Here is a 16,690-nt window from a genome sequence, read left to right on the forward strand (position 1 = left end):
CCAAGGCCTGAGTCGAATGCAGGTCCATTTACCTCTAGCAGTTCAGTCCCTTTGCTTGATGTACTGGTGTGTTGCCCTGAGGACAGTCTTAATCTCCTGACAGCCATAAAATATTTCTGAGACTAAATTCCAGGATAAGCCTTTCCTTGTTCTTCGCCAGTGAGTATCAGAAATGGAGCTTGAAGTAATTTATCTGAATTGCGTATTTTCTGCAGTGGCCAGAAATAGTTCAACAGCTTATGTATTAAAATGGGAGTTAAACTGGCATTGTACAAGGCTGTCGTGGCTCACAGAATGCCAGCATCGGGTGGCTCTCGATGATGCAACCTAATCTTCTTGTGTGACTTCAGAAAAGCAGGTCTGCACAGGTCATCAAAGGCAAGTAAGCCTGTGTTGAGGGACAAGTGGAAGGAGTTTGCCTAACAGGAATTAAAGTAACAGTGGTGATAGTTCACCGTTGTAACTTCAGTTCTTGACCAGGTTAGCCTGGTAACTGCTTTTTCACTGGTTTTGGCTGATTTGGATTAGGCAACCTCAAATATGCGTCTTTTCTTGGGTCATAGATAGTTTCTCTGTGCTTCAGCCCATTGTCTGAAAAAGGTGCAGAAAAGCATTTCTGCTGAATTTATATATCATAAAGATGAAGAATGAGAGAGACTGCTATTCTGGCAATATTCAGACTGATGAAAATAGAGAGTAGGTGACAGCTTCTGAATTTAAAGAAGCGTAATATATTTGTGATTTAGGCTGCTTCGGACATCAATATATTCACTCACTCACCATACCTCTTCATAAGTGTCAGACATCTTTCCAGTGTTCATATTTTAAAGAAAGATTTAAAATGTGGAGTTTTTTAAAGGAGGAAGTATTCCAGTAGCCAGGATAGAAGAAGTATCAGAATTAAAACCCAGCATCCATAGCAACTAACATTTATAATGTGAGAATTCAGCCTCTGAAAAACACACTTGTTAAGCTTGAGTGTTTCTAACTGCACTGACAGATCTTATTTCCTTGGTGGTATCATTATTCATCAGTTCTGATGGGCTTGTGGATTTTTCTTTATCTTTTTTTTCCCCCTCCCCATAATTGCTCTGCAGCTGTGCTGTACTCTCCTCAAGTTTTATGAATAAATTGTGTTTGGGCACAGGCACATGGTTCCAGCTGTTGCTGCCACTCTCTTTGCTTGATTTTCCCTGATTTTGAAGCAGAGATAAAATGACCCAACCACTGGCAGTTTCCTTTTTCTTATGTGGAAGCTGAATCAGCGTGTTTAGACCATTTTTTTTGGTTTTGTCTTGTAAACTCAGAAGATAATTAAAAGATCCCATTTAAAAATACTTCCAGTGTAACTATTAATGTTGAATTTAACTGTCCTTCAGATAAGGGAAATGTAAGAGTGGAAGAATCTTTATTAACCAGCAATCACTTGAAAATAATTTGGGTCAGTCTCATCAGAAGCTACACATATTTGTGAGAAAGAGTACGTTTTTCAGGTTATGGGAAGTGGGTCTTTAGCAGTTAACCAATTCAGCTTTAATTCAAATAATTATTTAAGAATAACACTGTTGAGTTTCTAGTTACTAAACTCCAGTATAAAAAAATGTATCAACACATTTACATTTTAACATAACATCACAAAATATAATAGTTATACATACTACTTTCTGTGTAACGTGATTACAAAGCCTGAAGTGGAAAATTTTCCTATTACCAAAAAATTCTGCCTCATCTTGCAGATTAAGGAACAAGATTCTTGCATATCACCTAGGGTGGGACACAGCTGCCTAAACATGGGATATTTGCCATTCCAAACTCTGCACAAAAGTGCATGAAAATGTCACATTTTTGGTTTAGTGACCCTATAATTCCATAGGACTGAAAACTTGAAACCAGCTCAGCCTTATACCTCTTGGTTCACTAAATAAAACTTAGTTGATTTATTGTATCTTGTTCTGCTTTGGCAGAGCAAACCTTGGGGACATCAGAGAGATGTAGACAACTGAGGCGACAGTGAGTGATCATTCGTACACTACAGTTATGGGAAACATCCATAATTTAAATATTGAGGGAGATTCTTTCAGCCTGTTTAAAGGCTTCTTTGCGACACTTGGTTCTTCTTGAGGAATCCAAAAGTCTTTTTCTGCCTTCAACCTTTTTTTTGGCCATGGTTGAACTTGGTTCTCCCTTGCAGAACCCAGTAATCGTAAGGGAAGCTACAGACTGCATGTGCAGGTGTTATGCTGCAAGTTTTCCCTCCAAGGGAAATACACTCTAACTGTGAATTTATTTTAATTCTACTTTGTATTCTGCTTTCCTTGTGTTACTTAGATAATGACAGTCTTATATGGTGGTCTTATAACTGCAACGAAAACTTTGGTTTACCCTTATATAGCATGACTGAAAAAGTATAGCTGAAAGCAGTTTTGATTAGTATGCTGCCAAGGCAGACTGTCCTCTTTGTAATACTGTGGATCTGTCTTCCTTGTAATACTGTTTAGAGCTGTAATTTTACAGTATGGTATAGAAAATATGACTATTACATTTCATGATGATAGGAAGTCAGGAGGGAAGTCAGGAGGGACTGATAATAACTAGAAGAAATACAGAATGTTCTTGGTATATCTGAGATGTAGTTGAAAAAAAGTAGGATCAAACACAGAAAGAATAAGTTCAAGGAACTACTTGTAGGGGAGAATAAATCTGAGCTGCAAAAATCCCAAATCAAGTAATATCTACTCAGAAATTAAAATCTGAGGGTAGATCAAAAGCTGAACACAGGTAAATGAAGTTGCAACTGAAAGACTTCTACTAGGATGTTCCAAAGTAGAGTATTGTCTGCAACAGTAATTAAAAAGTCCTGTGCTGTTTGGTATTGATATAGCTTCAGTTTAACAGATTTTGAAAGGCGAGCACTGAGAATGACTGAGTGCTCAGGAGCACAGAACCTTTGAGGCAGGGTTGCATGATTGGAGATTACTTAGTGTGGAGTCAGCTGAAAAGAAATATGTTAACAGTCTTCAAATACATAACATTGCTGCAGAGAGGAGAAAAATGGTCTATTGGTGTGACTGTAGTGTATGCAGAACAATGGACTGGAAGTGCAGCAAGGAAGATGCTGTGCAACCAATAGGAAAGGCTTTATAATTTTAACACTGTTATTTATTATGGAAGTAATTTCCTCTTCCAGTGGTGTCACTTTTTATCCTGGTGGCACTTTTCATTCTGGTAACTCGAAAGGGAATTAAACTAAAGAAATACTTGCTTCATGAGATTATCTTAAATGATTTTTCCTTTTTCTGTTAATAGCATCAAAATTATGCAAGACATCACTTATTTCTAATTGGATAAGCACAGATAAGCAAGAGAGTTTCTTTTTAAACTTTTTTGGTTTTAATGGCCAGTTAATAGTTTTCTGTGATAGGACAGTAAAGCTCTGGAACAGGTTGCCCAAAGTGGTTTTGCATCATCTTTTCATTGAGATTTTCAAGACCAGCCCTGAGCAACCTGGCCTGATTAACTAACAGGCTCTGGGCCTGGATTTCAGCCTCTGTAGGTTTCAATATCTCAGACCTATCTTAAAACCTGCAGAGGTTGAAATCTGGTTTATTATAATTTATTTTGATACTAAAGTATGTGCATCCCTTGGGAATTGGAATTGTCCCAAAGCCTGTTAGTTAATCAGACAAATAATCTCTAAGATGCTTTTTTCCTTTGTTAAATCTGTAATTAATTCTCTTTTAATCTCCTGGTTATTGCTTCCTTTGGTCACTCTAGCTAAGTACTCTTTACCCAGGTCGCCCGTTTTTTCTGTCATCTTGTTTACCTTTTTGGATAGAATATGTATTTTCTTTAGTGTACTTCAGATATGATTCTTTCTGTAACTGAGCTAGAAAACGGAGAATTCAGTTTTGTGGGATACATGGAACATGAACACTACATAAATTTCATTACCATTTGGCAGCATGTGTGGAACAAATCTGAATTTTATTTGAAATAGTGGTGATAGAAAAGCCAACACATTTACATCTTAACTATAGCTGAGCGAACATGACTTAATTGTCACGAACATATAATAGTGATTTCATGGAGCTGGGAATCCCAAATTCCTTGCCTTCCTTAGCTACTTCAAAATGTTAGCATAAAATCTCTGTTTCTCCTTTAACTCAGGGAGGCAAGTAAGGTTCACTGCTATATAACTAAATCATAGTACTGGTTGATATCTTAGGGGACTTGGAAGTTGTGGGTGGCTGAGTAGGAGGATAGCTGTGCTCTGGAGAAGGGCTCTTCAACTGCAGTTTTCCTGGGCTGGCTACTTTGCTTTATAAAGCATATTCCCCTCCCTACTCACACTTGAAGTAGAGGATTTTAAAACTGGATGTCATTGCAGCTGAGCTATGTAGCAGTTGATGCGCCGTGATATGCACTTGTAAACACTTGATCTTTAAGTTATTTTACTGTATTTCTTTGATTGATACTTCTCAGTAAAATGCTATAAATAAAAAAGTTACATGTATTGTACTAAAGGAAACTTTGAGAATAAGACCATAATGATAGTAATTTATTATTTTCAGAGTTTCATCCTTTTATCTTTACTTTTTGCATGTTTTAATTTTGCTTTTGCCTGTGTATACATGTGAGAAGAGAGGAGGAGTCTGGGATTTGTCCAGCATGGATGTAGAAAAAATTTTCATCTGCTTAATTTTCTTCTAAATGCAGGATGTTCTTTGTATATATTTACTATTTTCTGGAGTACAATTTGAATTACCCCAGGAAGTAGGGCTTCCTTTATTTCCTTTAGGAGACAATTCCTAATAGATCTTAGTGTCAAGAAGATTTCCTGGAGGTTCAACATTTTCTACTTTCACACCTAATAAAATACTCCTCTGTCTATCTTGCATCCATTCCGAATACACAAGGCTATAAACTTCCAGTGTGTCCCCAGGTGTAGTCTTTTATTTCAGTCTTCAATATGCTTTTCTTAAATACACATAAGTAAATGAAGAAGGAATCATCTTTCCTAGGTCTAACACACTGGCTGAAGTTAGTCCTTATTTAGTCTTTCTAATATTTTAATGTCTGTGTCACAAATCTCAGTGATGAAACCAAATAACTCAAGTTACTTGAAATCTACTTGATTTCAAGTTACTTCCAATCTACTTGAAAAATGGATGCTACTGTACATGGATAGAAGACAGTCATGAACCTCAAAGGTTCAATAATTAAAAATGCTAAAAAATTAAAGTTAAGAGAAGCAGTTAGCAAACCTTTAGTGTATTAGTAGAGTGCTTCTGTTTGTGAGCTGTATATTCTGTAGAAACACTTCAGTCTGAGTAAAAGATTAGAAGACTAAATTCCATAAAATGCAAATCTTGATATAACCATGGACACTCCATATCCTGTTGGTCTTAATGTTTTTGGAGTAATGGAAGAATGTGCATTATAGACTAAAAGTCCAGTTCCCTAGTTTGTTTGGATGGGAGTGGAGTTGGTGCTACTGTGCTGAAAATGTGGCTCTTCGCTTTGCTAAACATCAATGCAGATACTTTATTTGGGCAGGGAGAAGAATTTTTGAAGTCCTTTAAATCCTATTTCATGCAGGCAATAGGGTGCTTTACTACCTGGATTTAAAAATGAACTGAGTTTTTTCAGCCTTTTTTCTAATGCTATATAGGCAAGTATTAAAGTTTTCTCTTTCTCATCTTGTAACTATTTAGTCATCTCTTTGAACCTTTTTTTGTAGCATTTTAGATTTTTTTCATGAAGTCCTCTGAGGTTAAATATTGTTTACAAGTTTTTATTTGAGATTTCTTTTTGTTACCAAGCAGATCACATATAATCACAGAGATACAATAATCTGTACACAGATATTCTGGGGGAAAAGGAAAAGCATATTAATTGTGCGGGAAATCTCTCCCTGAAATAAAAGCAGTCACGTTGGCATTTATCCTAATAAGATAAATGTTACCAGGGCTTATCAAGTAGTTCTATGGTATTTGGCTTGATCTGGTCCTCTTCCTACTGTTTAACGTTCTTGCCCTTTTAAACAGGCTTAATCAGAAGTGCCTGGTGGGAATAGTCCCTAGGCTATGCTACCTTCTGAGCTGTGCCTGGGAATTATATGGGGAAATGCTAATTAAACTCATTGAAATGTCTGCAAAAGACCTTCACAGCTGGGGTCTATCAATTAAATTATATAGATGACCAATTTCCAGGTCCCAAGCTCTATCACTCTTTAATTTACTTACACATACCCATTTGGTCAGATTAAAGGTTCATCAGGCTCAGCATCCTGCTTCTAATGATAACCAGAAGTGGTGCCCCAGGGAAAAGCAAGAGGACAAAGTAACAAGTACAGTGCTTTTCCCCATGTACTCTTACAGCCTCCAATTTTTTGAGATTGCATCTCAGCCAGATGTGTTTTCGGTGAATTTAGTAGTCTTCAATGGACTTTTGTCCCATTAGCAAGTGCAGTTTTCTCTTGAATTCATGTAAAGTTTGAACATCTGCAATATCCTGTGGTGAGGAATTACACCATTTATTTTTTGTGGTTGAAGAACTACTTCCTTTTGTTTATTTGGAACCTGCTTCCTCTTAATTTGATTTGGCATCCCCTACTTCTTTTGGAAGATCTCTGTTTTCCTTTTCAGTATCAATCAAGAATCAATTAGTATCTATTATGCATTCCTGAGCTGTCTCTTTCAAATTTAAGAATATCAGCTTACTTAGTATCTCATGCTATGAAGACTGTTCTATATTTGATCATCCTTAGTAGCTACCTCTGGATCTTACTGAGTTCTGTTGCAGTGTTTAAAGATGGAAGAGACAAGAACTTTGTTTCATTCTCTGTGCCTTTGTAATGTCTCCCCTCAGAGACTTTTCTATCATCTCTTTAGCCTTGAGTGTGACCTAAAGATCTCACTCTTGATCATTTTGAACTGCCCATTACAGTCATTGCATTTAGGAAGCTGTGTTTTTGTTCACAGGTGTTATGGCTACATAGAGCACGTAAGGATATTACAATCTTCATAACTTTATGTATAACTACACTGAACTGTATTTGTCCTTTTGCCATGTCATTTCACCTCATCATGCCTGTATTGAGTTTGTCACAGTTCATCCTCATCTGTTTTATCCTGTATAATTTGGTATCTTCACCAGATTGTTGTGTACTTCAAAGTGGTTTTCACTGAGGGTTGAATGTAAAGACTTCACATCTTGCTGAGAACAAGATTGATGGAAAAATTGACTTTTTCAATACCTTTATGCTGGTGTGAACTCTCAAGCTCTTTCTGCCTTGGATTAGAAATGTAATATTTGACAGGTGCAAAGTTTTTTTGGCATTAGAAAGGTATCTGTATCTTAATCTCTGAAAATGGCCTTTTGCACGTATTGAGTACAATTGTTCAAACGCTTCTTGAGACTGGCAAGAGTCCAAGAAGTGTTTGGACAACGCTCTCAGGCACATGGTGTGATTCTTGGGGCTGTCCTGTGCAGGGCCAGGAGTTGGACTTTGATGATCCTTGTGGATCCCTCCCAACTCAGAATATTCTCTGATTCTGTAATTTACTTCAGACAGCAAAGCTCTTCAAATTCCAGTTGCTCCCACAATGTAGGAAGCTTCTTGCATAGGAGGCCCAGATGTGGAGCTCTGGGAAAGAAAGCACACACAGCGCTCTGTAGAAATACCCAGGCTGGTTCTGAACAAGCTATCTGGGGTGTCAGAAGCATTGCAATTTCCTTAGCAGGCACTCTGTTGAGATGTAAGGCTTAATAGTGTAAACAGAGTGACAAGTCATTTGGATGTACTGCTTCCAGTAACAGTTACTTCTGTGCCACATGGGATATTTCTGTGAAGACATATCCAGACTGGATGTCATTACAGCTATAGGTGCCTAGAAGGTATGTACTAGTTTGGAAACAGCTAAGGCTGCAAGTCTTTTGATTCATAATTTTAATAAATGGTAATTAATTTAAAATTAATTTAGAAATTTTTATATGTATGAAACTATGCATATTTAGCAGCTGAGGAGAAATGTCCATTGGCAGTTGCAGAGAGCACAACATCATCCTCTCTCTTAGTAGACATATTGAGGTCTCCATTACCATTTACAGCTCTGAGGGTTGTTGACCAGTAGGGTCAACGCTGGGGCTTGGGTAAGGGCACCTGTGTACAGTAGGTAGGGTAGAGATGGGCATGGACCTGGAGTGGCCTACTTGTGGAAAACTGGAAAAGTGGGTGGCATATGTGTGTGTATTTTTGATAGAGATGGAAGAGACTGAGATTATTCTGAAGCCAGAGTGGGGTACATCAGTACTAAGGTGGGAATAAAGCTAAGATTTCTAATGTGCTCTAGTTCTTCCATTTGACTGCGCTGCGTCCAGGAGACATTTGGTCTGGATGTCATCTGTAAGTAGAAAATCTTACTCCTTTTCAGACTCAAAAGTAGAACACAAAATTACTGTTTTCCTTGCTTTTTGTCAGCTTGGTTAGTGAATTCTTTCGATTCTGTGATGAGTGGAGGGTGTCCTGTGCTTAACCTGTGCTTTTGGCTCAACTAAGGAGGGGGGGTCAACATCTACTGCGGGAACCTAATGTTTTAGCTCAAGTGATAAAGTTTGTTGCTATGAATTACTCTATCTTCTGACTCCACAGATCAACTTTGGTGAAAGGCCTTATTCTTTATGACATATTATTTTTGTTGTTCGCTATTTATTAATCTGAACAGACTTAATTTAAAAAAGATGATTGCTGAGTCAAGAGATAAGAAGTGCCAGAATATAAGTAATTTACAAACTAAATGTGACCTCAATTGGATTAGAGAGAAGCCTGGAAATAGCCCATCATATGTGTTCCCACAAGATAGTGTCAGAGAAATAGGTCTGACTGAAGTTTAACATTCAGTCATTTTTATTCAAACTTATTTTCTTATTACTGCTTCTGTATTTAGTTTTTTATCTACTTGGTATATTGTTACATATTCTGGATTATCTGTTCTTTCTTTCTTCCTTTTTCCTGGGTCATAAATTACCTTTCCTTTTGAACAGACATCCACCCATATACATATTTGTCCATTCTACTTGCTTATTTTAATTTTTCAAGAGCTGCTTAGATGTCACCAATACCTTTAAATAATATGTTAAAGAATAATAATGTAAATAATGTAAAGCAAGTAAATTTGCAGATGAAATCACAGAATCATGGAATTGTTTGAGTTGGAAGGAAACCTAAAGCTTTAGTTTCAATCCTCCTACCACGAGCAGGGACACCTTCCACCAGATCAGATTTCTCAAAGCCACATCCAACCTGGCCTTGAACACATGGGGCATCCACAACTTCTCTGGGCAACCTCTTTCAGTGCCTTGCTACCCAAATAGAAAAAAAAATTTCTTTCTTTCACGTAGTCTAAATCTATCCTCTTTTGCTTAAAGATGTTTAAGTAAATGAATTCTGTATATGGGCTCTTGCAATTCTGAGTGAGAGTTGTTTGCAATGAGGAAAAGGATCAGAATTCATTAACAGAGTTTGATGAAAGAAGAAACAACATAATGGCTACTCACATTGCTCACTGTAGAAGAGGAGATGACCAAACTGTGTTTGTTAACATTCTAAAATTAGAACTCAGTGTGTGCATGTGAGCAGGGAAGGCTTTCCACAGCCTGCAAAGACAGATGTGGATGTTACTACTGAACAGTCAGCAATATACATCTTTAAGTATATTTAAGTCTCCAAAGCACTTTTTTTTTTTTCTCCACTTAGCAGTAGTTGATTTGTTAAGGTAATACTGTCAATGATAAAAACAGTCTTTCCAATCTCATCCTTTCCAGTGCTTCTTCCTATCCTCAGTGCCCCTGTGCATTACTGTTGCAACTGTTTGTGCAATTCCTAGTAAAATAAATACGTTGGGGGACTGTTTAGACCAAAAAAACCCCACCTCTATTTACTGGGTTTATGTCCCAGCACATTCTGTTTCTCCAGACTAGTGTCTGGCTATTCTTCAGCAACCAATGTATTTCAGAAGAATAGGCATACATATTTTAGTGACAAGAAGGTGCTGCAGTCCTATACACATGACTTTTGAGGTTGGAGAAGAATAGCATCACAGAATCACAGAATATGCTGAGCTGGAAGGGACCTACAAGGATCGAGTCCAACTCCTGACGCTGCACATGAATCATGAATATGTGGTTCATCCCCATGAATCACACCATGTGTCTGAGAGTATCATCCAAACACTTCTTGAACTCTGTCTGGCTTGGTGCTGTGACTGCTTCCCTAGGGAGGCTGTGCCAGCACCCAACCACCCTCTAGATGAAGAGCCTTTTCTTAATATCTAACCTAGACCTCCCCTGACACAACTTCAGGCCATTCCCTTGGGTTCTGTCACTAGCCACCACAGAGAAGAAATCAGTGTCTGCCCCCTTCTTCCCCTCACAAGTAAATCGTAGACTGCAATGTTTCCTTTTGGATGAAGCTAAACTAAAAGGTGTACTCTGGAAACAAGCCTGAGGTACTTCAGTTGCTAATTGCTCTTGAGTTCATGGAGCCAGACTAAAGCTATTTCAGTGGAGGTTTAGAATAGCTCCAACAAAATACATACAGTGTTAATATCTAGTATTCTCCACCATTTGTTCCATAAATCCTCTGCTCTTGTGCCACACTGTATGCTCATCAAGACATACCTAGAAAATACTTTGGAAAAGACCTGACATAACATGGCATGTTAAGTCAAGGATATTAAGGCTGTTATAAAAGATCTGCACAAAAGTTCGAGAATGTATATGCTAATGTAGCTAACCCAATCAGCAGCTCTGTGATGCTCCTTTCTACAGTATGCTCATTCATCATCTTTGTATATTGTCAAATTTCAGTTTAAGAAACCAAAGAAGCTAGCTTAGAAGAGCAGCTAATTTGCAACAGACGTTCAGAGTTTCTGTGACAGTAGGTGAAGACTGAGTTGTCTTAGATGTCTATAGGGAGCATATCATTGATCCTCCTGCTATAGTGAGGCCAGTACATCCTGTGCACAGATAAAGAAAAAGGCTTTGCCCTGGTACCCTTTCAAGTTTTATGTGCTTACTGAAGGCTAGGATTAAGTTAAACTTCCTTCTGCTGTCAGTAGCTGGCCAGTTCAGATTTCCCAGAATGACCTTTCTAAAGATACTTCCTCCCCTTCAGTAGGCTGCAGATCATTCTCTCGCCTATTTATTCTAGGCCCATTGATTTTTCACACTTCACTGCACAGTGGTCCAGCTAGAACAGAAATATAACAGAAATATACTGTTCCTATAGACAGTACCCTATGGGCTAATTGAATGGACATTTGCAAGGAGAGTGGGAGCTGTTGATTGTGATCTTCTCTAAAAGAGAGAAAACTTCCTGCATTAAATCTCTAATTATAAAGTTTTATGCAAAAGGCAGCGATTTCCTGCTTTTTTATCAGTGTTTTGAACTGACTTTAGTGAAGTCTGACTGAACAAGATGTGCATATTTTGAACACAGATCAAGCCTCCTCCTCAGATAAATATCCATCAGAAGACTGAACATATCACACCTTTAGACTGTACCAGGGTCCACGAGAGCTTTATTGAAACACCAGTTTCCTGGTCTAAAGAATGCATTTCTATGATCTTATTAAACTACTTACTGTAGTCTGAGAAAATAGAGATAACTGATACTGCTGTCTGTGGGCCTTACAAACATGGTTAATAGTCACAGCTACATAAATACTATTATTTTCGTTGTCATGTGACAGAAATAAAGCTAGAGGTGCAACCTTTGCAGAAAAGACATAGCAGTCCATCAGCTTGTGCAAACACTTGACATTGCTTTAACCATCTGCAGAACATCTTTTAGAGTATAAATAACAATAGCAATACCCTGCCAAAACCATGAAAACATGAGTGTCTAAAAAATAGTATGTTCTGTGAAAGCAACACTATTTGTCAACTGCTGACAAGAAGAGATTGGCTTTAGGTTTCCTTAGGAGACAAGCCTTGAAAAGAAACTAGTTTATTCCTCCTACGGAAAAATCTTCATTCAACACTAACACTAACCCACTATAAACAGAAACCTCCCCACTAAAAGGCAGATAGAATTTTAAACAATTGTAGCTGAAAGTCAAACCCGTTTCTAGTATTTGTTTAAGAAATGGAAAAATAATGTGCTCATTAAGTGAGACAGTTTTTTTCTTTTAAGGTTTTAAATTATCGATAGATAAACAAGATAGTTCAGTTTAAAATTACTGTGGAGTTCAGTGAGGAAAACTTAAAGCCAAATTCAGCTATTAGTTTTGTTCATGAATGATGTAAGAACAAAATTCTGTAAAAGCTCAGGTATTTGAGCAAGTGAGAACAAGTATTATGATTACCTTGTATGAGGCACGGTACGAAGACAGAGTGGACCATTTATTTGATCCCAAAGGTATTATAATTAAATTGTAAGCATTTAGACAAAAGATGGATACCTACAGAACAACCAGACTTGGTTGGTTAATTAAAAAATAAATAATATGACAATTGATGCTTCACCTATTGCACAGATTTTGCATTCATCACACTAGAGAAGAATTGGGCTGAAGGGAATGGTTATTGAATGGGGATAAATGGAATTGTCCTCATGTAAGCCTTGCAGTGCTGACTTGTACACAGAGTTTTGCACTTAGATGTCCCTATATTTAAGCGTGTGCATGAGAACCAGCAAAGCAGAAGATAAATAATGAAGAGAGTTTTAGCAATGACATTCCTGATAGGTGGGTGAGAGCAGGTTGAGGGAGTATTTGTGAAAATAGTGTGATCAAGCCTGCATGAAAGTAGGAGCTCTGTAGATGAAAAGGGTTTAGTCTGTGGTCTGGATGTGGTTTGTATCTGAGAGGCTTCTTCAAGATTATTCCTGTTTTTGCTGACCAACAGAGTCAGTGTTTTTTCAGTGTCAAAAAGAGGAAGCTTTCTCAAGTTAAAAGTGTTGAAAGAAACATTTAAACCTAGTTCAAACTTAGATTAGATATGAGGTACTGGAAAGTTAAGACATACACTTGGCCAGGAGTCAAGTCTGGATGTAACTGATGACTCATAGAAATGATTGTTGATTTTCTATTTCAGATGAGATTAGCCAGAGACACTGTAGAAAGAGAGGAAACCTGGACCATGAATGTACCCTGTGTAGCCTCTTCATGGAAAGTTGCATGTCCGAGTTGTCTGACTGGATTCATGAGCATTTATACTTTGGAAAGCCTTTTCCTTTTGGCTTATGAGGAAAGGTATAGCACAATAAATGATATGCAGTACACCAATTTTTAAACTAGTATGATATTCTGTCAGTAGAATGTATTGCAGAACTCAGCCAGATGTAGTGATTAAACAATAGGATATCCATTACTACTTACATGTGGTTTTTTTCAAGTTTTTAAAATATATTCTGTTTCTTTATGTAGATTTAAATTCTTGAAATAAACATCATACTGATTTTTTGGGGGGAAGCTTTGAGTTATTTTAGAAGGCCGTTTACACCCACTAAAGCCTCAGCACAGAAATATTACATGGAGAATACCATGAAAAAGTTTAGTGACTTTTCCTTATAAACACATTTATTTGACCGATGATACTTTCTGAAGAGAGTATCAATGTATTCAAGTGGATGTTAAGAATACATATTATCTAGAAGACTGAAACTCTGCTTTCAGATAGCTCATGCTTTAGATTGTATGATTTTTCTTACCTTTATGAATAAAACTTTAATCTTGGGTTAAGAATTTTTCTTTCTTTCAAGTTAGGTCTGGGAATATATGCTCAAATAATTTCCATAAAGAGTGGAGTTTTGGTTGTTGATTTTGTTAGTATTGTTCTCCTTGACATTGAAATGTTTAAAGGAAAAGAAAAAAAACCTGAAATGGTCATGACAGGATGAGCCATAACAGGATAGCATACAAAATGAAGTTTGCAAAACATAGCATCTAAATTTCACATGGCAGAAAGAAAAGCCAGCGCAAGCATCATAAACATGATTACTTTCAGTTGGGAGATTTATTATTGAAAAACAAACTATTAGATTGTGATTAGTCTTGAACACAGTTCAGTAAGTTAGATTTAGCCAAAACCTCAGTATTTTTTCTTCTTGTGCTGGCTAATGTCTATGACCCAAAAGAATGAAGTTGTGTTTTATATTTCTTTTGACCTAAGAAGTTTCTTAGATTAAATAATAGTCTGTGTATCTTATTTTTTCTACTTATCACAGAATAACTTAATCCCTTTTAGTATTTGTTTCATTAATGGTCTTTAATAGCTCTAGGCAGCACTAGGAAATGTTGGGCAGTCTTTTAGATTTCCACAGGATAGGGTTACATTGAAGATAAGAACCAAGGTGAGATTCAGAGGTCTGTAAGGAACACCTTAAGAGATCATAGCATTGTTCACTTGTGTTTTCAGTAAGGCATTGGTGATAGCCTTGCTGTGACATTTTCTATGTGTGAAAGAATAGAATTTGAGGTTTCTTAAGGTTTGGTTCTCAAGTATATCATAGTTCTATAGGCTATGTAAGAAAAGTTTTCAATAAGGCAATAACTGAGGACACTATTGCCCATCAGGGTGCCATGGAATTAGTAGACTTGTTTAGAAATCGTTTGTGGATGTTGCAGTGTGAAAGTTGAGCTTTCATGAAGAATGTAAAAGCCTGCCTAAGCTACTTGAATGAATGTGGATACAGTCCTTCAGTCTAAAGAAGTTGCTAGCTCTTCAGAATATGTTTACTGGTCCCCTGCTTTTTCATCTGTGTTATTTGGTTTAATTTTTTTTTTGCTGTTCTTTGTCTTTGAACTTGTACTGTTCAATCACTGTGCTTGGCAATAATGGCATGAGAACAGAGCAAACATCTCAGTCATTTTGTTATTCTGTATGTTGTTGGCATTTGTGTTAATGCTTGTCTGTCTTTCAATACCTTCATGAAAAAAAGAATTTATTTATTAAATGAGAGAATTTTGACTCCTTGAGACATGTGCCTCCTGCAAAAACTGTAATCATTACTTACCAAAAACATGATCCTAAGACAAGCTAAACCTATTTTGATCTGTGACTTCGAGACATTTTTTCAAGAGAGGGCAATCATAACAGAACCAAGGAACAGTCTAGAGAAAATGTTATCATAGAAAAGTGTTCAGGGTTATATCTGTCTCTCCCTCATGAAGACACGCATACAATGAAGTATCATCAAGTCTGTTTAGAGCATTCTCAAGCAAAATCTACAATTAAGGCAAATTGACTGTAATCTTAGATTGTTACAGTACTTCTCTGCCTTTTTAACCCAAATTTCATCCCCCACCTCCCAAAAATCCTTTTGACCACAAATGAAGCCCATTATTTTTAATATCATTATGGAAAACTTGATGTCCTATTTATAATCTTCTTTCCCATATTTGAGATCCATCAGCATGTCCTACGTTCATTCTTTACTCCTAACTTTTTTGCAACCTTTCTATCATTCTGATTTGTAGAAGAGCGGATACTTAAAGTTAACAAAAGTCCATGAAAAAGATAATACCCTAAACTAGATGTTGTTTCTCGCTGTTCTCGTCAGTGGTGAGTAATCCAGAATAACTGGGTTTTTTTCAGCTTGCGTTTGGCAAATGGAGAATGGAGTTTAAGCCTTTTAAAAACAACTTTGTGTTACAGATTCCCATGCATCATATGATCTATGATAGTCCCCAAATACTTTTCTGCGACAGTGCTGCATGGGTTATTCTCATTGTTAGTGCATTGGATTTCTCCATTTGGAGAGCACTACACTGAAACTTTTATTGGACTTGGTTTTTTCATTTGGTTTGGGGTTTGGTTTTTTGGGGGGTTTGTTTGTTTGTTTGGGTTTTTTTAACTGTTGTTTTTATTGATCAAAATAATTTTGCATTTTATGGTTTTTCTACAAAGAATGAAAATGAATGGATGCCTTATTCCTGCTGACAGGAGGCAGTTCATCAGTGCAGCTTTGGAGCCTCGGGCTGGCGTAGCTTCAGATTGTTCTGTGCCTAAAATTTTGGCCTCAGCTGAGGTGGTAGTTTGCCTTGATATCGCCTCTCTGGTTAGAAATGCTTAGAGCTTTCTTAGAAATGTGACTAAGCAGTAATTAGCTATCATGAACATCTTCAGTATTGCTCAGTCTGTGTAAGCAAAGCAGGAAGGAAAGACACGTTATCCACTATGTTCAGGCATAACATTTGTTTAGGGCTCTTTCATAAGACGGCAACTGCGCAGTTTGGAATTAGAAGGTCTTTGGTCTTTGTTTCTTGGTAAGTGTATCTACTGAGCCCTCTGAATTCCTGATCCCTATGAAGCTTTTTGATCATCAGATTTCTTGTTGTGTCTGAGTATCCTAAATAGGTGGGTTTGGGAAGACACAGGCTTCATGGTGGCATCCTTCCAAATCATCACTGTTGATTTTAGTTTACTAGAAATAGAAGTGCATTTCTGCAATGTATTATGCTGTCTTTCTCTGACCCTGCTTAGGAAATACTCTTATGTTACAGCCTACTTGGAAATGAGCTTCTCGCATCCCTGTTGCATCCCTCTTACGTTTCCTTGCATAGTTCCTCCTAGTCTGAACTGAAATAAAGTCATTAGTCTTCCTTGCTTTCCACTCCTTTTAAATGTACAGTGTCTCAGCAGTCTTGAGGTGCTTCACCCTGTGTATTGCCACTTTCCTAGAGTA

General features: G+C 37.2%; 1 protein-coding gene across 10 annotated transcripts in view; it reads left to right on the forward strand.

Moving 5' to 3' along the window:
• COL19A1 (collagen type XIX alpha 1 chain) overlaps positions 1-16,690 on the forward strand; it is a 188,179-nt gene that overhangs the window by 71,766 nt on the left and 99,723 nt on the right. The window lies entirely within an intron of this gene.

This window comes from Manacus candei, unplaced genomic scaffold (assembly GCF_025592945.1).
Source record: "Manacus candei isolate 608988 ecotype Guabito, Panama unplaced genomic scaffold, ASM2559294v1 h1tg000011l, whole genome shotgun sequence".
Lineage (NCBI taxonomy): Eukaryota > Metazoa > Chordata > Aves > Passeriformes > Pipridae > Manacus > Manacus candei.